Below are 24,963 nucleotides of genomic sequence, written 5' to 3' on the forward strand. Positions count from 1 at the left end.
GAATAGGAGATGCAGAATCCTACCCGCTGGTGCTATTTTGCCATCTGAGCATCTTTTCTATAAAGATTGAGCTGCTACATGACTCACTAAACATAAAGGCTATGTCTACACTGGCACGATTTTCCGAAAATGCTTTTAACGGAAAACTTTTCCGTTAAAAGCATTTTCGAAAAAGCACGTCTAGATTGGCAGGATGCTTTTCCGCAAAAGCACTTTTTGTGGAAAAGCATCCGAGGCCAATCTAGACACGGTTTTCTGCAAAAAAGCCCCGATCGCCATTTTTGCGATCGGGGCTTTTTTGCGGAAAACAGTACTGTGCTGACTACACTAGCCCTTTTGCGCAAAAGTCTTTCGGAAAAAGACTTTTGTCCAAACGGGAGCAGCATAGTATTTCCGGAAAAGCACTGACGATCTTACATAAGATCGTCAGTGCTTTTCCGGAAATTCAAGCGGCCAGTGTAGACAGCTGGCAAGTTTTTCCGCAAAAGCAGATATTTTGCGGAAAAACTTGCCAGTCTAGACACAGCCAAAGAGATTGGCCAATATTTTCAAATGTGACTAGGAATTTTGAGTGCCTAAAGTAGCTGAGACACCTTAAGGTAGCTTCCTTTTCAGAAAGTGCTGAGCTTTTGCCCTCTGAAAATCAGGTTCATGTAAGCTTGTCTCATATGCTGGGCACTCAAAAACTGAATCAACAAGAACAAAAAAAAAATCACTAACCATTTCTGAACAAGTTATATACAATATAAATACTGGTATTCCAAACATGAGCTATTTTCTCTTATTTTTTTAGATCAGTGGTTCTCAAACTGTTCCTCGGGCCTGCTTTGGGAAAGCTACTAGCAGGCCTGCACCACATTGTTTACTTACCTCATGGCTCCCATTGGCTCCGGTGCGCTTTTTCCAGCCAAGGAGAGATGTGGGAAGTGGTGGTCTGGGACATGCCACTTCCAATGGCTTCCCTTAGCTGGAAACGGCAAACCAGAGCCCAGGAGAGCCACAAGGCTCTGTGGCTATGGAACCTTTAGGAAACCAAAGCTAGTGGCTTTCCCAAAGGGGACTCACAGAACACTTTTAGAGCTACTGTTTTAGACAAATGATTTACTTAAAAAGTTTTATCCAGTCAGCATTCTGCTCTAATATACTAGACTGTGAGGTATATTGGAAGTTGTTCTTAAAATGTAAAACTATATACACTTAAAAAAGAAAGATTGTTAGCACTTTATATGACATTAAATAAATTCAGATGCTCAGAGAAACAAAATTGTACAAACTTTTTACTTATAACATAAGTCATAGAGAACAAATAAAAACAATAAAATAGCAATAATCAATTAACAAAACAAGTCCAAATTAGCCTTTTACGTGAAAAGCAAACAAGTATTTTAGCTCAGGTTGATGTATTTATATTCCATCAATGCAACTATCTGCAGCTCTACCCCATGCTAGGCCAAACACTAAGGCTATTGCTTACGTACCAGGCTAAACAAGCAGCCTTCTTAGGCTAATGCAGAAACTTAGGGAGTGGAGGAAGTAAAGAGGTCACAACTCCAGAAAACTCATTCAGGACATATTTTCATGCTTGATATTAAAACAATGGAGAACAAAATACTGATGATTTTATCTATTTTAAAGTATCTTGCCTTGACTAAGTTCATGGAAATTCATCTCCTAGCCTTCCTTCTCCCCCTACTAGAGGTTCAACTTTTTTCTTCCCACATTTCCAAATTCAGGAAAAAAATTTCTCCAGTGACTTCCCATCCCAGAGTCCTCCAGACCAGTTCTCATGATGCTTGAAGGAAAGTTTGGTCACCCTTGGCATATCAAAGAATTCTTGAGGGGTGGAGGTACGGCATTCATTTTCTCTTTTATCCTCTGGTTATTTGGAATGGGAAAGTAGGAGTTCCATTCTCCTTCCCTCCCTAGCTATAGAATAGGTCTCTTCTCTCTTTTTGGAGGAATCCTGATGATTCCCCTTTCCAGTCTGTGCACATGCTTTAGAATGACTTATTTGCTGGGAGTGAAATTCACAGGACAGGACCGATGCATGCTAAAATTCCATTTAAGCACTGTTGTAAATGGGGTCACTTTAGCACTGCCCAGACCTTGTGCTGGTCCTCTGCACAGGAATTATTTTCGCCCTTTATAAACATAGAAAGGAAACCAAAACATCAGGTTCTTCTTCCCAATCCCAGCTCCTGACTCCACAGAAATGTATTAAGAGTAGGAGAGATTTTTAGAAGGACAGTACGGGAAAGTGATTAATATGTTGCTAAGTAACATAAGGATTGTTTCTCTTAAGTAAGGTTCTGTTGGCATATAAACATGGAAGTTTGTTCTCCGTCACCCAAGAAGAACAGAGTATACATACCATAATCCACCTCCTATGCCTTTTTACAACACACTTTACCAGAAAGCACAGGTGACAAAATGAGGGAACATAGAGTAAATTTACATAATCATCCACTGTAATCTGTCATCAGTGCTAACTTTTCTCACTGGCTAAACCTCTTTATAGATAAATGAGATGCAACATCAGCCAAAAGCCTATCATAAACTCAGCAGAATGAATTTCGCAGCATGGATAAGATTAGGGTCAATCACTCTGGTATTTTACTTTTTGCATGCATCTGGGTTACTTTCAATGCACCTATTGCCAGCTGGAAGCACGATCTGGAGTTCGGAGTTTCCCGTTCTCCTTAATTCCGGGTCCTCATTCCTATAGTTGAACTCCATCCCCAACAGTCTCACTTAAGGATGTTAAGAACTAGACGACTATCCGGTAAGAAAATGCTTATCAGATAGTTAGTTGAATAGTCAACTAGTCGATTCCCCCACCTCTCCCCCACCTCCGTTGCTACCTCTATCAGGCTTGGTGTTTCAAAGGGGCAGCGCTGCACAGCCGAGCCTGGGATCAGCTGTGCAGCGGCTGCCCCTTTGAAATGTCACCTCGGTGTTTCAAAGAGGCAGTACTGTGGAGTCCGGGGTCAGCATTTCAGCACAACTGGGATCAGCTGGAGAGTCCCCCGCTGACCTCTTTGAAATGCACAAGAGCCCCCACTGGGGATTCTTGTACATTTCAAAGCAGGCACACTGGCATGCAGCTTGGAGTCAGTTGGACTTCCCACTGGCCCCAGGCTGTAGGCGGAGTTCCACATTTCTCCTGCTGGGGCTCTTGTACATTTCAAAGGAGGAATGTGGAAGTGCCTATCAACCACTGGACTAGTCATTTAACCTCAATTTAACATCCTTAGTCTCACGGCAGCTCCCTGTGGGGAAGGACCCTTCTCCAAAACTAGTGCCAACAGAAAATCAGGACTCAGGCTTTATTAGAGAATAACCTCTAAAGGAGAAAGTTACCTGATCACCACTCTCTGACATCAGAGCTCCATGCAAAGGGTGAGACTCCTCTCACTGCTCTTGAACCCATGTCACGAGTGTGTGGCAGTGGGTTACCGCCACGCCATTGAGCTTATTTTTATAGCCTTAGATCAGACTGCACAAACCAACAAAGGATATTATACTGCCTCTTCCAGTCATTTCGAGGTTTTCCTGATTTAGAGCTTGAAAAGAAAGGTCAAAATGTTCTGGCCCAAAAGCTGGTCTTCAGTGAAACTACTGATAGAGTCACTTTAAAATATACAAGGGAAGCCAGTAGAGTATCTGATACTCAGGCAAAGGCACACATCATCCACTGTACTCAGTTTCTACACCTCTTCATTTCAGCTATTAAACAATCAGTTAAAAAGTACCTCTAAATCTCCCCTTTACCAACCTCCCACTACCACTAAACAAATGACCCTAACTTGCTGTGCTGATAAAATAATGAAAGCGGACACTGAGCTAGGAAGCATTTCAAAGCGCTGGAAGTTGCTGTGCTCAAAGTTCCTGAAGAAAACTGTCTATGGTCCTTAGCATGGCCCATCTACAGTGTGTAAACAACCATGTTGGAAGACCTGCTTATTGTACTGATAATCCGTGGAGAGAGTTTACTATATGGTTTGGTCCTCTAGAGCAGTCAGAACCCAGTTTTGTTTTAGCCATGTCCCTGCAATATGCAATTAAAACACAGTTGCTCAGGTTGCGATACTGAAGTCTGATTTTGATGCAAAGGGATGGCTATGCTCTCATCAGGTTCCCCATCGTAACTTACTGCTTTTGTAGAGCTGGGCCCTTTGTTTCCCCGGAATAGTCTCATAACAAATACCTGCATTAAATATCAGGCTATTAAATTCAGGTTTTTTTGTTTCTTTGTTTTCTCAAAATAAATTTGTCAAGTGGTCACTCAAGGTACCAACAAATATGTGGCTTAATGAAAGAGGACATGTGGTGCTGAACTACACTCAGTTCATTTGGGAAGACTCTGAAGATGGTTATTTTAAACATGAGTTTGCTGATAAAGATATCTCTTTACAGGTTTCATTATATCATTAAATGATTTATACTGAACCTATCATGTATTATATGGACATGCTTATATGAAAACTAACACAAATTAGTGCCAAAAAACCAGCAACAACATTCCTGCCGGATACCAATTCTTAAAGATTTCCTGATGTTCCAAAACTTGGCTGTCTGACTTCACACACATACAAACACTTACTGACTTCAGCAGGAGTAAAAGCAGGAGCAGTATATGAATATTAATCACTACATTTATTTTTTATTGCAACAAAAAGCCACAAGGAAACCATTTCTCCCCACATGTCTAATGTGCAGAAAGCAGGTACTGTTGCATATGAAAACAAGTGAACCTTATTCAAAGTTTGCATCTAATATTATTTGATTTTCCTAATGCAATTTCAGGATTTGGGGCTATACAAGAATTGCACAATCAAAAATAAACACTTGTGTGACTTCCTTTGTTTGCACTTTGAAATAGTCTTAGTAACAGTTATGCTAGACAGAAACACCACATGAAAAATGCACTTGTAGGGAATGCACTGGTCATAAACTTTGGAGAGAGAAGAAGAAAAAGTTGAGACTACATCAGGTGGGCTAGAGAGGAAATCTGTCTTCTCTTCAGACATAAAACTTAAATATTCTTACTAGACCATTTTAGTTCAAATGTTTATTTTCATTCCCCAACTCTAGAGAGCAGTGAATGGTTGAGAAGTCTTGCATTGACTGTAGATGGGCAAACTGCTCCCTGCATCAAGAGTCTACCTTGTTTTTGTATAAAATCTCACGGTGTCACTTTTGACCTCTGAAAACAAAGTCTGAATAAAAGATTCTACTATAAAACACCTTCCATCTCCCTCAAAGAAACGATATGTTTCTTGTACATGCAATGTGCAGTTTGCATAAAGTAGTTATTTGCAAGCAGCTTGGAGTTTTTTCTCTAAGAGCAAAATATTCTTGATGCATAAAATAAAATAAAAACCTCTGCATGCTAGTAGGACATTATTCTTATTAATAGACAATATCTCCTTGATGGGTCTCCATTTCACAGCAGGTTTCTACCACAAAGCAGAAAAACAGAAAGCATGCTGGAGCAGGACTCAACATTATTTATATATCCTTAGAGGAACTTTGTGGAACTGGAAAAGGTCAAACTTTAGTGGGCTGGGTTTTTTAAAACAAATCTAAAGGGTGTGCATGTGCGCACACAAACACACACAAATGCATGCACACACTCTAACAGCCTAATCTAACCAGTTTTGAAAATTTCAACAGGGCTGCAGCAGGCACAGCACAATGTATCAAAAACACGAACAACAGACCACTTGAGGCTGTCGGCAGAGCTTTCATCTGCTGGGAGAAGCTGCTCTGCTTCATCCCACCAGCAGCAATTCATTTTTCAAAAGAAATTAGACCAAGGTGCTGTTGTTATAGCAACAGTCAGAGCCACTTATACAGCCCCATCCCCCCAATCTCACTCTGACTTCAGTGGGCAGCTATTTCAATTATGTATGGGGAGTGACCAGGACTGCTGCTGTTTAGTCCTTTTATTGCTCTTAAAGAAAAAGCTCAGAGACTAAATTCTCTTTCTGTTTCCTATCTGGCTGTAAAAGTCAAACACACTTCATAGTGTTCAACACAGTTCGCCTTATGCTGGATGGTCAGATGATCAGTGAGGCCCTTAGACAAGACGGCTCCAGATGCTATTACAGATGTTTTCATCTACCAGCTACAAAATGGTCAGTCATGTTGCCACTGTTCTTTTCTGTTGTTAACCCAGCTGTGGCCATTTCAATCCCTATGCTACATGGCATGAATGACAACTATGGCATCTACTGTGTGCATATCTGGAAGTTCTGCTGGGTGCAGTAGGATGAGGCTCTGTTCTGTAGCTGTCCTTTGTTGTCAGGGGAAAAACAAACATACAAACCCCAAAGTGAAGCTCTCAGGGGGAAAAGGTGCATCTAAACAGAACCCAGCTTAATATTCCCTTCATAGAACTATCACGATTCAAGCTGCTAAAATAAATTTTAAAAAATCATCTTTTCCATCCCCCCTCCCATTTCAAATGGGCTGAGCTGTCATCCAACTGTGCTCAAATGAGCTCAAGTTCTCTCCTGTAGCAACAGCTACATTCTGACCTTCACTTTCCACATTTTACTGTGCGTGCCCCACCTTCCTCTCTCACCACCTCTCCAGTTGCAGCACCCTGCCTCCTTTAGCTAGAACAAAATACAAGACTATGTAGCACTTTAAAGACTAACAAGTTGGTTTATTAGATGATGAGCTTTCGTGAGCCAGACCCACTTGATCTGAGGAAGCGGGTCTGGCCCACGAAACCTCATCACCTAATAAACCATCTTGTTAGTCGTTAAAGTGCTACATAGTCCTGTATTTTGTTTCAGCTACCCCAGACTAACACGGCTACATTTCTATCACTACAGGCAGTCCCCCGGTTACGTACAAGATAGGGACTATAGGTTTGTTCTTAAGTTGAATCTGTATGTAAGTTGGAACCGGCGTCCAGATTCAACCGGCAGCGCCCCAGCTGCTGTACCACAGGCGCCCGGAGCAAAGCCGCGGAGCACGGGGGCAGCGGAACAGCCCAGACGCGAGGAGCCTCATTCCACGAGGAGTAACGGTAGTTCGAACTAGGAAGCCGCGCTGCACGGGGTTCGAACCAGCGGGGTTTTAAAAATGGCGGCGCCCCGCTTATGCAAATGAAGCCCAGGAAATTCAAATCCTGGGCTTTATTTGCAAGTGCGGTATGCCTACATTACCCCGCTAGTTCGAACTAGCGGGGTAGTGTAGACATACCCTAAAATATCACAGCTGGAATGACATTGAGTAATTTTATTTGCTCCAACTGACTCCCTGGCAAAGGTGTAATAGTCTCGTGTCCTTTGGTGATCAATATGGCATAAGGCAAGCTGAGGTGAGGTCACAGAGACCCATGGGGGGGGCTTCCCAGAGTGCTGACATGGCCACTGCCACTGACCTTCCCACTCTCTGGGGTTGGCCATTTATGAGTTATGAATTCAGCTTTAGCTTGTGAATGGACTTCTCATTCCTTCCCTAGTCTCTCTACTACACATGCATGCACTGATTAGGGATATAAAGGGTCAACGAGATACCCGATAAACAGCACCCTTACTGGGTAACCAGTGAACCAGTGGCCCAGTAGGGCTGCGGTGGACCCCTGCCCCATCACACCACGCCACAAATGGAGAGGGCACTACAGCTCGGCCGGCCCCACCATGCTGCTGGGGGGGGGGGGGACGCTGTAGCCCTGCCGGGCTCACCGTGGCACTGGTGGGGGGTGTCCCAACCCTGCTGGTGCTATTAAAGAAAGCCAACCGTTACAACATGCTGATGTTTGAGAAAGAGCAGCATTTCTCTGTGTGGAATACGAAATAGCTACAGTAATTCAGATTCGGGGGGACAGGGATGATTGTTGGATTTTTAACAGCAAACACTGGACATGTAGTGTGTGTGTGGGGGGGGGGGAGAATGTGGAAGGAATGAGATAGCCTTTCACAAATTAATGCTGAACTCTTAACAGAAAAATGGCTGAGCAAAGCAGAAGTGCATTACATAAGGCCACTTCTAACTAATTAAGATATTTATCACCTCCAATCCTTCCCCAACTATTTGAATTCTTCTTTCTGCAACCTATTGATGGTAATGCTCCCAAGGCTGAGAGATCATAATTTGAATCCTGCTGTATCAAATCATTTTGGATTGCCATTGCACACAGAAAGCATGTCATACTCCTCCATCTTGGGCCTTGTGAACAGAAGAGAGATTTAAAATGTGCAATAAACACACTTTATGAAATCTGCTTTAAGTACCATCTCTAACGGTCAGATGTTTGCCAACAGTTCTCACCACAACAAACTTGATTTCTTAACGCTGAACAGTAAACCATGTTAACTCTCACAATACTGGCTAACCCTGATGTGCTTATCAAAACAATGTGGGAAATGATCATTTTCCTAGTATTTCAGCTGAGCTGTTATGGTGTGAAGTCCTAGTGTTCCAAACAGGGAGGGTTTATATCTGCTTGCATGCAGGGCCAGAACTCCAACCAGGGCTCTCTATGGCTATGTCTACACTGCAGTGCTATTTCGGGATACCAGAGGTATTCCGCGTCTTTTGAGTGCGCCCGTTATTTCGAAATGTAACAAGCTAACTATTCCGATGTCCCTGTAAACCTCATTCCACGAGGAGTAAGAGATGTTTTGGAATAGCAATTTTAAAATAAGATATTTTGAAATTAACTCAAAATAAGCTATACAATTTGCATAGCTCAAATTGTGTAGCTTATTTTGAGCTATGGGTGCAGTGTAAACGCACCCTATCTGACCTACCTCTCCCTACTGCCAGATGGCAGACTAGTAACCAGAAGTGAGAATGGGTCATGTTGGGAGATCAGGCTGAAGACATGGAACAACTGTGACAGAATCAGCTGAGGAGCAGTGCAGGATGGTAAGGATTCCAGCAGTGATAAATCAGGTAGACACTGTAATGGTCAGGGGATTGGATGAAGTACAGATTCCAATCCTTGGTAAGGTGGAAAGTGGTAAGGTGTCTATTAGGAAAAGGTGAGGAAAGGGGAAAAGAAAAAGAGAGGATTGAGACAGTGTTTTTGTGGAAGAAGAAAGGTGGGAGTACCGTAGATTAATCTATTCATCACTAGCCACAGGCTCCTCCGGTTCAGAGTTGAGCTATATTAGAAGGGCAGTGCAGAGAAGTTTGCTCTACCTCTGCCCAGGCTGTGGATAATAAATAAAGATCTTGTCTCCAGGACTGTCACACCAGAAACGTTTATGTAAATATTAATGTTATTCCAATAAAAAGACAAATATTCAGTTTTAATGATATTCTTAATATTCTTTTTAACCACAGAATGTATCTATCTTTTACTTATCAACACAGTAAAGAGTTTGACAATTTGTGAATAGATAGAAGCAGGAGTAAGTGTATGACAAATACAGCAAATATGCTGCTCAAATTGTTTATCTGTACAATGTGCACAAAAATTTGGTGGCCAATGCTGAAATACAGGTTCATAAATCTTACATAACAATCTTGCATTTTCCTGTAAACATTTTCATTTCACATTTCTACTTTTCTCCTTCTTTATTTAACATGCAGATCCAAAGGAAATGTGAATATAAATACACTAAAGCAGGGTTCTCAATCTTCATTGCACCACAACCTCTCACTGACAACAAAAATTACTAAATGACCCCTGGAGAGGGAACTGAGCCTACCTATGTTCAAACCAAAAGCCCAAGGCAGGGTCCTCTTTAGGCACAGACAGCATATGCAGCTGAGTACAGCACTTGAAAATGTGGGGCACCACTGGGCTGCCACATAGGGTTACCAAGTAGGTTTAGAAAAAATACCGGACACCCTTGATGGGGGGGAACCATCTGGGAGCGGGGAGGGGTTGGCGGGGAGGGGGTCGGGGACAGCGCAGCTGGCCCAAGGAGATAGGGAGAGTCGGGGGCAGCGCAGCTGGCCGGGGGAGATGGGGAGGGAGTCAGGGCTAGCGGGCGGGGCAGTATGGCTGGCTTGGGGAGATGGGGGAGGGGTCGGGGACAACACAGCTGGTCAGAGGAGATGGGGAAGGGAACTGGAGGCTGGGAGGGGGTCAGGGGCAGTGGAGCTGGTCGGGAAGGGTCGGGGGAAGCGGGGGGGGGGGGAGCGCGGGACTGACCTGGGCACGTGCAGATCTCAGGGTGCTGTCAGTCCCGCACACAGTCTGGAGAAGCGTGAGTGAGCCCGGCTGCGGCTCCACCATGCGCTCAGGAGCAGGGACAGGGCTTCTCCTCCTCCCCAAAGTGTCAGACGCAACCAGGGCTCCCAGCGCCAACTGCGCCCCGCCTCCCAGCTACTCCCCCCGCCCTTGCCAGGCTTCCGTCCGGTGCCCAGCCAGAAATCCAGGAAATATTTTCTGGATTTTTTTACCGGACAGAGGTCCCAAAAACCGGACTGTTCAGTAGAATACTGGACACCTGGCAACCCTACTGCCACAGTGTACAGTACCAAGTTTACAATAGCGCCAGTGGCATCATGGCACCGAGTCCATGCTCAGATGGGTCCCTGGCCTCTTCTCCCTGTGCTGCCTGTAGGCAGGCTGGCCAAGGTTGTGTGCAGTTTGCACCCAGTGCCTTCCTTGCTGAACATGTGCAGAGTGAATCAGGAGGCCCGATCAGCAGTACAGGTGGGGAATTTAAAAACAGTGGGGGAGACGTGAAAGGGCCTAGCCCCTCCCAGTCTGCTCACTCCCTTCAGCCCTCTGCTGGCTGGAGGGGAACCTCCTCTATCCCCCACACAGTGTCTCTCAAGCTTTTTTTTTTTTTTTAAATAAAGTAACCCTTTAAAAAAATATATATATATATAAGTACCCCAAGTACCTACAGTTTTCAGACACACAATTTTTTTTCTACCATTGCAACACATTTGTTTAAACAACTTAATCATAGCCGGGCGGGCAATGAAATTTTTGGGTGTAAAAAGCACAAAAATAATAAAACGCTGTAAAACTTAACTGAAATTTGGAGAAAACGTCATTTTTGTTGTGTTGACGTACCCCCAGACTTCTCTCGAGTACCCCTAAGGGTACTCATACCACTGGATGAGAAGCAGATGCCCTAGCAGATCAACTAGGAGCTGTTGTGGGTGCTGAGAGGGAGCTGTGTGTGCTGGAAAACAGAATCTCCTCTGAACAGAGCTTCCATTACCCCCACTCCAGTAGATTAACAGGCCAACATGGCATGTGCCCAGAGCTCCCCCTCACCCAATATGGGACTCCCAGAATAATGAGCACCCAAGTAGATAACCCAAATCACAGGGTGGTCACCTTAGTGCCCTGGCAGAAGAGTGGCGCTGGGCAAGTACTAAGGGTTTGTGGATGGGGATGATGGCCATGGCCCCTTGGCACACTAAGGTCAATGGTGCTGGCTGGGGACCGCTTTCAGTGAACCCCCCACTTTCCCCTCTCCCATTCCTTAATATTCCCTCTCAAGTAACTTATATAGGGTTCCATAAAGCCTATGGACAGGTCTGTCCCAAGGGCTTCAGCCCCAAGTGTGTGAGTGGAGGGCGGGGAAAGGGGGGGAGGGAGTAAACTGAGCATGCCATCAGGGCTGAAGCCCGTAAGTTTCAGTTTTAACCCCAGTTTGTAAGGCAACCCTATTAAAATGGGGATGTGACTCACTTTGGAGACCCAGCCCACAGTCTGAGAACCACAGCATTAAAGGCTGTTTCTAAGGAGACTCAGAATGCAGCGTCCTTTGGGCACATGCCGAGCAAAAATGGGCAACTGAAGTGCAAGCACTTTTCTTAGTTTTAAATTAGCTGCATGTCCAACTGGTCCTCAGAATAGTCATTATTTCAAGGATTAAATTTTGTTACAATTGTCAAATAGCCTACACCACTCTCTGAATCTACTGTGCTTCCTTTCTCTTTAGGTCCATTCAGCGTTATTTTGATTTCAAATAGCTACCTGTGACTGAACATTTCAGATTGTGCAGAAGTCTTAATCAAGGGAGCTGAGTGTACAAGGGTTAAACCATTTAGACAACAGTGGCTATTCTTGTCACACAGAAAATAGTCAGAGTTACACTCTTCCTACAACTGGCCTTAGAGACAGCAGGAGTTATACTGTCAAAGCATGGAATGAGGATTTAGCAATGAAGCCTCCATTGACTTGTATGGGAGTTGTGCAGCTAAACCTTTAGCCTTTGAAAAGGTACCGTAGTCTGGTTTGTATTTAAACAACACACAAACTGGAGATAGAAAGAAGTCACAGGGGATTACTAAAGTTTATCTCTTAAAGACTCTCCTGTTAGTTGAAGCACAAATTCAACAAAGGGACCCCATTTACCTAATTGCCTATCTCACCAATAAGAAAAGAGCTAAGGCAAACAGCACTAGATAGGGTCAGAGGTTCTGATTTCCTTCCCATACCAGATTTACACTAGGGAATTTCACTGTCTTCAGCAGAGTTACTCCTTCTTTAAACTGCAGGTGGGAGATCAGAAACAGCCCTCTAAGTGCAACTTTGCCTTAACTAATGAGGATGAATTAAAAAAACAACCTCATGAGGGAAGCAGGAGCGAGCCTGCTACTGTGGCTGTGGTGCAGGATGGCACAGGGCAGGGGAGAGCACAGCCACAGCTGCATTCAGTTGGACAGGAGGCATCCCATGCAGCACTTCTCTGGTCAGTTCCATCAGTTCCTGCAAAATGTGCAGTCCCTATTTAAAAATATTAAGTTTCCAAGAGGTATGTTAGATATCAGGGGATGGAATAGTTGAGTAACTGCATGAAATCTTAGTGGTTACTCGACTATTCTGTAGTAGGGATGTTAAGGACTAGTCAGCTATCCAATAAGCAAATGCTTATCTGATAGCCAACAAGATAGTCGACTAGTTGCTCCCTACTCCTTGCTGCCTCTATCAGATAGAGGCAGCAAGGGAGGGCCAGAGGGGGGTAATTCAAAGCGGGTGCTCTCTTTCAAAAAAGCAGATCGCTTTTTCAAAAGTCTTGTGGCTGTCTAGACGATATCTTTCAAAAGAAGCGTGTAGTCTAGACGTACACTTAAAAAGCCGTGGTGGCATTTCAGAGGGGCAGCACTGCACAGCCGATCCCGGGTTTCAAAGGGGCAGCGCGACACGGAGCCTGGGGTCAGCTGGGAAGTCCCAAGCACTGCCCTATTGACTAATCGAATAATCGATGCAAAAATGCATCGACTATTCTTTAGTGAAATAACCAGTACTTAATTTCCTTATCCTTAGTCCCTGGGGACAGACCTGGAAGCCCCACTCCCAGGAAGCCCCCTGTCACCTTGTGCTGATGCCTCTGCTTGGCAGCAGTTTCTCCTTCCCACCCCCATGCTGCTGCCTCGGATAAAGCTGGTGCTGGGGGAAACCAGCTTTTAAGCTGGCTCTCCCCAGCACCAGCCCCTTGCTGCTTCTCATACAGAGGCAGCAAGGGGGGGGGGAGAATGTGAATAGTCGAGAAGATTAACTGATAAGCCTAAGCTTATCGGTTAATCATATACTCAACCGCTCATTTACATCCCTAGTTTCCAACCTATGTGACTTGAAAAAAGCTTTTAAATGTGAACTAATTCAGCTCTGACAATCTTCAGACAACCAGAAAAAATAGTTCTAAAAATGGTGTGAATGGCTTCCATTCAACAAATGGGGTATTAACTCTGGAACCTAATAAAGACCACTTAAATGGTAACTTAGTTTATGGCTGCTAGTTTTAAGAGCATCAGCCAGATATTCTGGAATTCTATAGAGTGAGGCATGACCATTCTCACTGTCCCCAACACTACCCCACTCGGTAATATTCAGCCCCTGGGATAACTGCAACGATGTACTCTTAACAAGAAACAGTTCAGCAAAATCAAAGAAAGGAGAAGTTGAAAGAAGTGTCTAGACAATCAAAATCATACACTAATATATGCTCAAGCCACTGTCTTTCACTGGTGGTATATATATGACATCAATGAGAAGCCATAATTTTAGTCCTGAGTTTTTAAAATAACATTATAATAATAATAATTAAGGCTAGAAGTAGGTGTTGTAGAAGATATTCCAAAATAAGTAGAAAGGAAAAAAATGTGTTTGCTGCACTGTAAAAGAGTACCAATAGTTTTCAATTATGGCACAAAGCTATGTGGTTTAGGGGAAGAAGAGAAAGGAAAACAATCACACAAATGCCCACTGCCACTGAATATGGCTTAGGCTCCATGACAACTTGCATTTAAAAAAACACCTTATTTTGGTCACTACTTTTAATAACAAAAATAATTATTACAAAATTCAAACTTAAAATTTTTAAAAATGAAAAAAGTAATAAAGCAAATGTTCAGAATGCACCTAGGGCTATATCTAGACTGCATTGCTTTTTTGGGATACCGGAAACAGATGTGCTCTGTCACTATCCCTGTAAACCTTGTTCTATGGGGAATAAGGGATGGCTTGAAAGAACACTTTTTAAAAAAAATCTGATGCTGTGTAAGCATCTTTCAAAAGTAAATTGAAAAAAGACACACAATTTGCATATCGCAAATTGCATATCTTTTTCTGATTTAACAGTGCCGTCTAGATGTAGCCTAGATCTCTTTTTTCTTTCCTCCACAATCATTCCAGGTCACGGTAGTCAGTGCAGGGGAGATTGATTGGATGGCTGGCAAGCTGGCTGTGTTAGGGAGCTGACACCCCAATTAAGTACATACTGGAGGCAAAGGATGAGAGAATAACAAGATGCATCACTGTCCAGGTGCCACCAAAATCCACATACTTGGAAGCAAAAACACTCTCAAATAGTAGTTACATCTTCAAATGTATCATTTGCCCTTTAAGTGTGCATCATACATAGACTAGTTTTTTTAGCATTTACCTGAAGTGACAGAGAAACCCCTATGTATTTTCCACACATGCATGAATGAATGGCTGCTGCTTGTTGTAGTCACATGGTCTTTCACCTCAGAGATCCATATGTACTAAGCATATGTGAGTGGCTAATCCAAATTAAATTTAGCTTTCCAGTCCTATGCACCAATGAGAACTCCTTGCCTTCTAACAATGTTGAATAAACACACAAGGAACAAAGGAGTATTTTCTATTGCTAGATGCTCCAGGTAAACAAGATCTAAGGCTGAGTCACTGAGTTTGACAGTGCTTTACTAAACCCTTCTAAGGCATGAAGCACAAGATACCATAGTTTGCTGTTAAACTCTGGAAATGCACCCAAAACAGCTTGCTCCTCCAACGATCTTATTTTCTTCCATAAAACACTTTTTCTCTTGCAGCATTACCAATGATCCAGCGGTTAGCTCTGAACTGCTTTTAATTGGTTAGTCTGTGAAAAAAATAACTCTAGGGTTAGAACCAAAATTATGTGGGTCTTCTTGATCTTAGGGTGGAAAGAGGGCATATGTGTGAGGGCAGGAGAATTTAAGTACAGAGAGGTTAAATGACTTGCCTAAGGGCACATATCAAATAAGAAGCAGAGCCAAGATTCAAATACAAGTCTCTTCCTCCTGCCCCCAATATATAGGATCACAATAGTTTCACTGACCAGTAGTATATATATTTCTCTGCCCTCTTTGTTCCCATTAGAGAGAGAGAAATACTGTGTAAAAAAAGATGCCAGCGGCTACTGAATGTGCTATGAGCCAGCTAGTAGAGACAGAGAAAGCTGGGGAAGAATGTAGAAGGGTGGAGTCTTTCCACAATGGTCTCCCAAGGGACTGACAATTCTAGCAGCCTTCCACTGCTACCAGGGCAAGCCATGTGTTTGGGCATAGGACATTTGAGTTTAATAAGGGTTTCCTTCTTCACAGCACTGCAGTCAATCAAGTGGGGGCCAAACTCTGAAGTTTTTTCCCAGGCTGCATTTCCAGTAGGGATGTAAGTGACTAGTCAACTATCCAATAAGCCTATCCAATATCCAGTAGTAGAGTCACTATTTGAAAAGTCACTTCCCTCCTTTGCTGCCTCTGTATCAGAGGCACGAAGGGGATGTGTGAGCAGGAGCCAGTGCTGGGGAGAGCCAGCTTAAAAGCTGGCTCCCCCCAGCACCGTCTCCGTGGACAGGCAGGGGAGGCAGAGGCACAGTGGGGGAAATGGCACGAGCGGGAATCGAAGCAGGTCCCACTCACACAGGTTCCCTACTGCGCCTCTGCCTTTGAAATATACAAGAGCCACCTGTAGGTGGCTCTTGTACATTTCAAAGGCAGAGACACAGAAGAATAGCGAACACCTCCCTTATCGACTAATTGAGTAGTCAGTGAAAATTCCATCGACTACTCAATTAGCTGATTAATTGAAATTTATCATCCCTAATTTTCCACTCTTTCTCATTGGGAGTTTTGATTTAATGAAGCCTGAGAAAAAAAGTAAGTAAGGCCTTAATGATTTAGCTGCAATGATGACAACAGACTTGCTTGCTCTGGAAATGATTGTTATTTCCTGGCAGAGGCCAAGCAACCGAATACAGATTGTGAAGTATCAAGTCTTTGTTTAATTACCTAGATTGTAAAATCCATGGGTGTTCCAGCAAGCAGCCTCCTTATCAACTCCCCCTCAACCCTCTAGTGCCTACGGCCCACTGGTGGGTCCTGCTGATCAGCACCTCTTACTCCTTCTCAGTACCTCTTGCCTGCCATGATTAAGGATGTTAAAATGTGGTTAATTGACTAGTCAATAGGCACTTCCGCATTCCTCCCTTGAAATGTACAAGAGCCCCAGTAGGGCCCAGTAGGAGCTCTTGTACATTTCAAGGAAGGAATGCGGAACTCTGCGTACAGCCCGGGGCCAGTGGGAAGTCCCGCTGATGCCGGGCTGCATGTGGATGCCTTCTTTGAAATGCACAAGAGTCCCCAGAGGGGGTTCCTGTGCATTTCAAAGCCATGAAGTCCTGGATCAGCTAGGGACTCCCCAGTTGATCCTGGGCTACCCACAGCTGCCCCTTTGAATCGCGCGGATACGTGGTTCAAAGGGACAGCTGCCAAACAGCTGATCCGTGGACTCCCCAGCTGATCCTGGGCTCCCATGGCATTTTCCCAGAACCCGGGATCAGCTGGATTCTGGGAAAATTCCATGGGAGCCCAGGATCAACTGGGGAGTTCCCCGCTGATCCCGGGCTCCATGGCTTTGAAATGCACAAGAGCCCCTGCTGGGGACTCTTGTACATTTCAAAGCAGGCACCCACATGCAGCCCGAGACAGCAGGACTTCCCGCTGGCACCCAGCTGTATGCGGAGTTCCTCATTCCTCCTTTGAAATGTACAAGAGCCCCAGCAGCCTATAGTCTCTAGTCGACTAGTGAAAAAACTATCCAATAAGCATTTGCTTATTGGATAGTCAACTAGTCTTTCACATCCTTCGCCACGATCAGCTGGTTTGATCATTTGGCACCTTTAAAAGTCTAATCATTTTAGATTATTTAGACTATAAACACTTTGAGGTTGGAACTGCATGTCCTTTTTGTCTATAAAGTGCTTTACATTCACTGAATGCTATATAAATAATAATCAGCTTTGCTAATTAGCAAACTTGGTAAGTAAATGAGGGGAAATCATGTGAAAAGCATATGGTATTATGTATAAATATATGTGAGAAAGTTTCCTGCTATATGAAAGTTCCTCTTAAAAAGAAATTACATGTACATCAAGTTGGGATTTTCTGTCATGATATTTCAAAAAGACTCTTTTTCTTTCCTTTTTCTGGAAAACTGTCACATGAAAACCAATTAGGATATTTCAAAATAAAGTTAATGGGCTGACCTAGCAATCCCCAAAAGTTCAAGAGTTGCATTTTACAATGCAAGGCAAGATGCAGGTTGAATTCACAGTCCTGCAGTTTCTTGGTCCCTAGCCTCGCAAGGATTAGAAATGCTGGGCAGCCAAGGGCAGGGAGGAGAATTCCTTGCTCTGTTGAATAGGAAGCACTTCCTGGACCATTAACCTGACAAACTCTAAATCCAGTCACCCTCAGTCAGTAAGTCCATGGGGCCTTGAAGGAAAGGAGGTGCAGTGCAGAGGAAAATTAATGGAATTCCCAGGGTACTATTAATGATGCAGAACCAGTCTTATTCTCGTCACTTTAACGAGAAAAAGAACCCAGACCATTTTGAGTTAGAACACAACTTCTTCCCTTGAAGTGCTGCTTACATGTCTACCGGCTACACTACCCATTGTTCTGAGATTTCCCCAGTAGTACAGGTTTTGGAAATATCAGCAGGCACTTGAAAAACTACTTAGAAAAACCACCAGCAAGAGGCTTGTCTGAAAGCCAGCTGGGAGGGGACCTGACTTCATCAGTGAAGCTGAGGGCAATGCCTCAGTGAAGCATTCAGCAGAACATCTCCACCCCCACCTGCTGGGATTCCACCCATCATGGACACCGAATCCGTGGGTGTTCCAGCCAGCAGCCCCCTTATCAACTCCTCCCAACCCTTCAGTGCCTCTGGCCCACTAGCAGGCCCTTCTGTTCAGCACCTCTTACTCCTTCCCAGTGCCTCTTGCCTGCCAAGATCAGCTGGTTTGATCACCTGGCACCTTGAAAAGTCAGTATCTGTGCCACCCATTTTCCAGTGAAAGTCAATAGGAGACGGTACCTAACTCTTTCAGATGCTATTAACAACCCTACCATTAATTCTGTAGGAGATGGTGGCATAGGTGCTTCCAAAGTTCGAAGTTGTGCTAGTGAAAGAATTTTGCATGATTTGCCCTTTTGCATAGTACAAACTGAGAACAGAATTTCCTGCAGAAACTCAGCATTTCCTGACAACTAATTTTCATCCCCCTTTGCAATTAAAAAAAAATTACCAATAATAATAATGAGAGAAAATGAAAAACTCCTCTCTGGATGCATTCAGTCTGAAATATACACATTGTCTATTTGGAGCTGATGATGGCTGCTGTACACAGGGTCAGATTAATTTAAGAGCCAAGTGGGTTATGACTGGAAGCCCTTGAGCTGTAGAACCCGGCCTTCGAAAACATCTTTATAAAAACACTATCGTAGTCTACAGGCATGGTCCTCAGCACTGCTGTGTCATTCTTGTAAGATGCAGTGTTTGAGACCATTCCTGCAAGTTTTTGCATAGCTTGGGCTAAAATTATAAAATGGAAACAATACTGAAAAATATTCTCTCTGAAAACCAAGCACTTTTGCCAAAAACTGATTTCAATTTTTTTTTTAAACACCACCACATTGAAAATGTTCTGCTTTTGATTTACAGCCGGTCCCCAAGTTGCGAACGGTAGACTTACGACTGTTTGCAGTTACAACCGAAACTGTCGTAAATGGCGGACCCCGAGTTACGAACACAATCCGCGCTTATGAACAGTGCAGTCGCGTGTAACTGTGTGGGGTCCAACTTATGACCAATTGCTTGATCCGTAACCAGTTCGTAAGCCGGAGAGAGGCTGTATTTTAGTTTTTGGTTTTTCCCTTGCCTCTAACTTTTCCTCTCCATTTCAGTCAAATGAAAGGAAGAAAGTGTGTGCATGTGGGGAGAGGGAATAAACCAAAAACTGAAAGATGAAGATTTCCAAAACCCAACCTTTTTAAGAATAATTTTCTCAAATAAATGAAAAATCATTTTTCTCTCTTTTTTTTTTAAGGAAATTGTTAATATGTTTTGATGTGATCTAATTCTGAAGTTTTTAAAACCCAGGACATAATTTAACATTGTAGTATTTTATTGGACACAAAATGCTATGTCATAATTTTAGGGACTCCTACATCTCTGTTGCTTCCATTCATTAAAGCTTCTCCATTTAGGACAGATCAAAACCTTACATTTTAGCACATGCTTCACAGTTCTGAAGCAGGGCCAAGGACTGCAAGTTGTGGCAGCTCTGATTTTTTAAAAACATGACTATTGACCTATATCTCTTCTGTCTATTGGATTTTAAGGGCACTGTTATCTCTGAGTGTCTAAAAGAAAGAGCTATAACAATTACCACCTCAAGCAGCAGCAGGCACATTTAGAAGATTTTAGGTCCTTTACAGGTTCTCAATATTTTTATACTGTAACCTCACAGGCATTCATAAATATCCCCTTCAGATGTACCTCAGAATCCTTTGTATGTATGTATATAATCTCCCATGTATAGGGGCAACAGAGAATAAAAGCACAGAGATGTGAGAGGAAGAAGCAAACAATGGAGTATGGAGGCTGCAATCCTCCCAACTCACAAGCAGAGGATACTGATCGGGACCCACACGTTACGTATGTAAAATAAGCCAAGCTTAGGGTTGCCAGATGGTTTCAACAGAAATACCAGACATACTTGACATTACATCACAATCTACATTATATCTTATTTAGAAAATACCGGACATTTCTATTTTCTCAATTTGTTTCCTGAACAGAAAGCTCAAATACTGGACTGTCTGGTTCAAAACTGGACACCTGGCAACCCTAGCCAAGCTAGAGAAGAGAATAGCTCAACCACATCAAGCCATGAGAGAAAAACAGCCACATTAATAAACAGTTATCTATTTAATTTGTCAAACAAAGCAAAGTACAGCAAAGGCTAACTTTGCCCCTCTTTATAAACACATGAGAACTCGCTGTAGAAGTGGGACCATCTTAGACCTAATTATATCTTAATTATCTTAACTATTTAAATAGCTAATCCTAATCTACTGTTTTTTCTACAATATTCATCTTTAAAGGAATTAATTGTCCCTTTCCTAATCCTACTTATTTTATATATGAGAAGTTATGAATCAGACATCCTTAATCTTATCTTATTTATGGAGGGAAATTACTAGACTGTTAATAAGAATACTACTTCCACAGAATCTGAACTCCATCCCTTGGAAAGACTAATTTGGCCACTGGAGGGCTCCAATATTGTTCCATGAAAGTAACAGACACGTACTGGGAAGGTTGAAAACATAAAAAACTGAATGAGCTATAAAGTTCAAACAAAATGGGCAGTCTGAACCAAGATCAGTGGGCATACAAATATTTAGTGAAAATCAGAACTAATATTTGTTGATTATATAGTATAAAAAGTTGAAGGAGAATAATGTTCTTACAGTTTGGCTACCAATAGACCAGGTAACTATTAAAATTATTTTTGTATGTGATATTAGAGTGATTAGGCCCATGCAAAAAAGTAAAAGTAAAATTTCATCATTGTAATGTAATTTCAGCTAAACAGGACCAGTACTGTATAGAATGTAATAATAGCACTTTTTATCATTATTGTGACACAGTCTACTCACTGAAAGTTGGCACATGAACAAAAATTAAAGAATAGTAAGCACAGGGAGGAGGCCTTATTCTAGAAATACTCCAACAGTTTTGTTAAACAGTCATTATGAGCCATAGCTGTTTTCCAAAGGGCATAATTTGGGCATGTATATAGTCAGTCAAAGGGTAAAGTCTTGGACCCACTGGGGCTTTGTTATTGATTTAATTGGAGCCAGGATTGCACCCAAAGAACTAATTTGCCCACATAACCATTAGAATAGACACTGCTGTTTTATCAGTGAATGGCCTACAAAAGTTCCAATGTAAAATGAAATGAAACCAATTTTTGAGTTGAAAGAAAATTTTAAGTCAAACCTCTCTCACATCTATTGTTGTGTGTGTGTCAGTCTATTTTTCCCCAACAGGTTTTGTGAGAAGGAAAAAAAATATATACCTGGCCTAAGATCCTGAAAGCTCAATTCCACAGAGCCAAATTTTACAGCTGAGTTAAGCACTCCTGAAAATAAAGGAGGTTTATTAGAAATACTGAAAGATGCTTGTGGATACTGCTATTATAAACCCAATAGGGCACTATTCTTGTCTGATGAAGTGTAGTGTGCTAGCCTGATATACAAAACATCCTAGTTTTGTTGTTCTTTTTTTGGCTTTTTGCCTGCACAAATTATTTCTTCTGGTGCTTAGAACACCCCCTGACCAGTTCAATGCCCAGGGAGAAAGAAAAAAGAGCTTGTGCTGCCCAAAACATGCCTGCTGTTCTTCTCTAGCTCCTCCTCTGGCACAGCACATGTTAATGCCGATCTGCTGGGAGACTGCGATTCTAACATAATGAGATATTAATGAGCTTTGCACATGTCCCTAGCCGCAACAGTTCCCCCCTCCACCTTCCACAAACCTATAGAGAATCTCTGCTTGTTTTCCTGACGCTGCAATTGCGCCTCTCCCTCCCCCCAGCAAGCACTACTGCACCATTCACCTTAAGCTGCCAGCACTAAAGAGCACCAAATGGGCTGGCACAGTCTTGTTTCCTGGTCTAATGGATGCTTGTTTAAACACTGGAGCTGTTTGCATTGCTGCGGCTCACTGCATGTTAAACACAGTCCTCTGAAACCCTACGCCAATCCAATAAAGGTATCAGCAGTTCAGCGTGGGGAGGCAATTACTATAAGGTCCCAAGTGTGCCTTCTAAGCTCTAGGAAGGAAAATTTGATCGAACAACTAAAAGGAAAATCTGATTCGGCTCAGTATCACGTGGAGGACACAAGGCTTAACTACAGCCTGGCCTATGGAGGGCAGGAGGAAATCAATGGACGAGCAACTGCACATTGTTAAGAGGGCTTTAAGCTGGTCTGTTAACAATGCTGGCTGCTGCATTTACCGAGCGTTACTTTAAGACGTGCCTTTAAAAAAAAAATTATATACTGCCAATTTTTTTCTTCATCAGTCCTTGAAACAATTCTCTTCTGGAAGGGTTCCTTCCCTGTACAGAATCATTGTCATATCAAAGGGGAAGAGAGAAACACAGAAGGGACAGAAATGACAGAGGACAAAAAAGGGCTGCAGAAACAAAAAAAGGCTTGCCCTTCAGAGGGCATGAAAAAAAGCAAATCTCAGACTAATGATAGTCAATATTTCAGTGGATCAGCTTTCTAGCTCGACTAGGGCAGGAAATCAAGGGACACAGAAATGGCATTTCAATTTATTATACATCAAAACAAAGGATTTGTAAAATGTCCCACTTCCTCTGCTTTAAAGTGAGTGACAAAGAGGTGGGGGGGGGCGTAGGGGGTGTTCCTTCATTATCTAACAGCTTTAAACTGGGCTTCACTCAAAGGGCAGCACTGCAATTTATGTGGAAAGTTTTCTAAGCACTTGCTGTGGTCACACTCACTATCAGGAATCTAGAAATATAGGATTTGCCACACCAGATCAGAGCAATGATCCATCAAGTCTGGCATCCTGCCTCCAGCAGAGGCCCACACCTGCTGCTGTAGAAGCTGATACTCCCCAGCCAGCCCCCATACTGCAATTGACTGATTGTACAGAGCTGCAAATTAGGGGAAATATCCCCTCTGGAAGCTGCAATGATCGGCTTATGCCTTGAACTGGTTGAACTCAGTCCATTTTAATGACTGACAGGGCAAGAGAAAAAAAAATGTCTCCATATCATGCTATCTGCCATGAACATTGGCCGGTGGCAGTACTTGGCTAAAGGACTTGAGGATCAAGCAGTCCCTTAAAAGCATCTTGGGCAAAGTTCTCCTGGGTCAGAAATCCAATGTGATCCTAAGAATTACTGGCTGAAAGATAAACATCTGTGCCAGTTAACTGGAGGATAAATGTCTTGGTGAATTGCAGTCAGCCCCATCTACAAACACTGCTGTCCTCACAACAGAAGGGAGAAATGAGCATTTTGTTTCAAAACATGGGATTTGATAATTTTTTGTTTTCAATGGGTTTGGGGGAGACTGGGAGGAAAAGACTGTGGGGAAATATCAAAACTTCACCTCAGGGGCCTGGAATTACCCTCCAACTGCATTTCTTCCTGGGATTCAGACTCCAGAGAACAGGCAATGGGGTACAGTTGAGGGTCTGAGTACAGGGAGTTGAAAATTTGCTATCAAAATGTTTATCTTTTTTTCCCCCAAACAAAAATTTGTCTCTGTTCCCCTCCCCTCCAACACTGACAGGAAGCCATCCATTTCTTGTTTCCACTTGAAAAAGTGACAATGCAAAAGCTTTTCCTGTTTGATTTTTTGATAATCCTTCGAACCCCCGTTTTTAAAAAGCTAGCATTCTGATGAACAAGAAAATATGTTCAAAAGTCTCAGAGGGGTGGCCGTGTTAGTCTGTAACTTTAAAAAGAACGAGTTGTCCTCTGGCACCTTCTACACAGCAGGGCTAAAGTCAGAATAAGCTATGCAACTTTAGCTACGTCAATTGTCAATTGCGTAGCTTAAGTTGAAATAGCTTAACTCAGCTTTAAGTACTGTCTGAAGAGCAGGAAGTTGAAGGAAGAACACTTGTCTTTCAACGTCCCTTAACCCTTGTGAAATGAGGGTTACAGGAGTCGGAATAAGAAGTCCTCCAGCTCGACATTATTTCAAAATAAAAGCTTGCTGTGTAGATGCACATTATGTTATTTCGGAATAACGTCAGTCATTCTGAAATAACACTGCTGTGTAGATGTACCCGTAGAGACACTATATATATATATATATATATATATATATATAGTATCATGAGCTTTCGTAAATAAAACCCACTTCCTCAGATGAGCTAGAAGCAGCTATTTTTGTTAGTCTCTAAGGTGCCACAGGACTACTCATTCTATACTCTAAATATGTTGGTTTTTGTTGACATTTTCTAAGAAAATATCCTTTCTTGACCGGCTGTAGATCTGAGATGGTGATCTTGTAATTTCCAATACAGTGGATTTCCCACTGAAAGCACCCCTCAACAGGGATGGTTCTTGATAGGTCAGAGCAAGTCCCTATAAAAAAGGAGTGTCCTCATTACTCCTCCTGTTGGACTCATGCAGCAACCAGATGAAAGAAACAGACTGCATTCTAAGGACTGAAATGAGTCTGTTGTGATACCAAACACTTCTGCCTCTTGGAGCTGAGGCTGTCATTTCTATTAGGGCTTGAAAATCCATTCATTTACTGAGCAATGGCAGGTAGGGTGATTTCCCCTAAGGCTGAGGAAAGACGCGGTTGCTGACATCATCGGTTGCTGCAGAATTTAACCTTAAAAGAAAGTTTCTAGTTCTTAGGATTGCAAGGACTGCCTTCCAA

At 42.8% G+C, this 24,963-nt stretch overlaps 1 protein-coding gene across 2 annotated transcripts in view; it reads right to left on the bottom strand.

The window, feature by feature from the left end:
• MAML3 (mastermind like transcriptional coactivator 3) overlaps positions 1-24,963 on the bottom strand; it is a 357,398-nt gene that overhangs the window by 138,518 nt on the left and 193,917 nt on the right. The gene's annotated exons all lie outside the window — the stretch shown is intronic.

This window comes from Pelodiscus sinensis, chromosome 4 (assembly GCF_052426305.1).
Source record: "Pelodiscus sinensis isolate ZL-2025 chromosome 4, ASM5242630v1, whole genome shotgun sequence".
In the NCBI taxonomy this organism is placed as follows: domain Eukaryota; kingdom Metazoa; phylum Chordata; order Testudines; family Trionychidae; genus Pelodiscus; species Pelodiscus sinensis.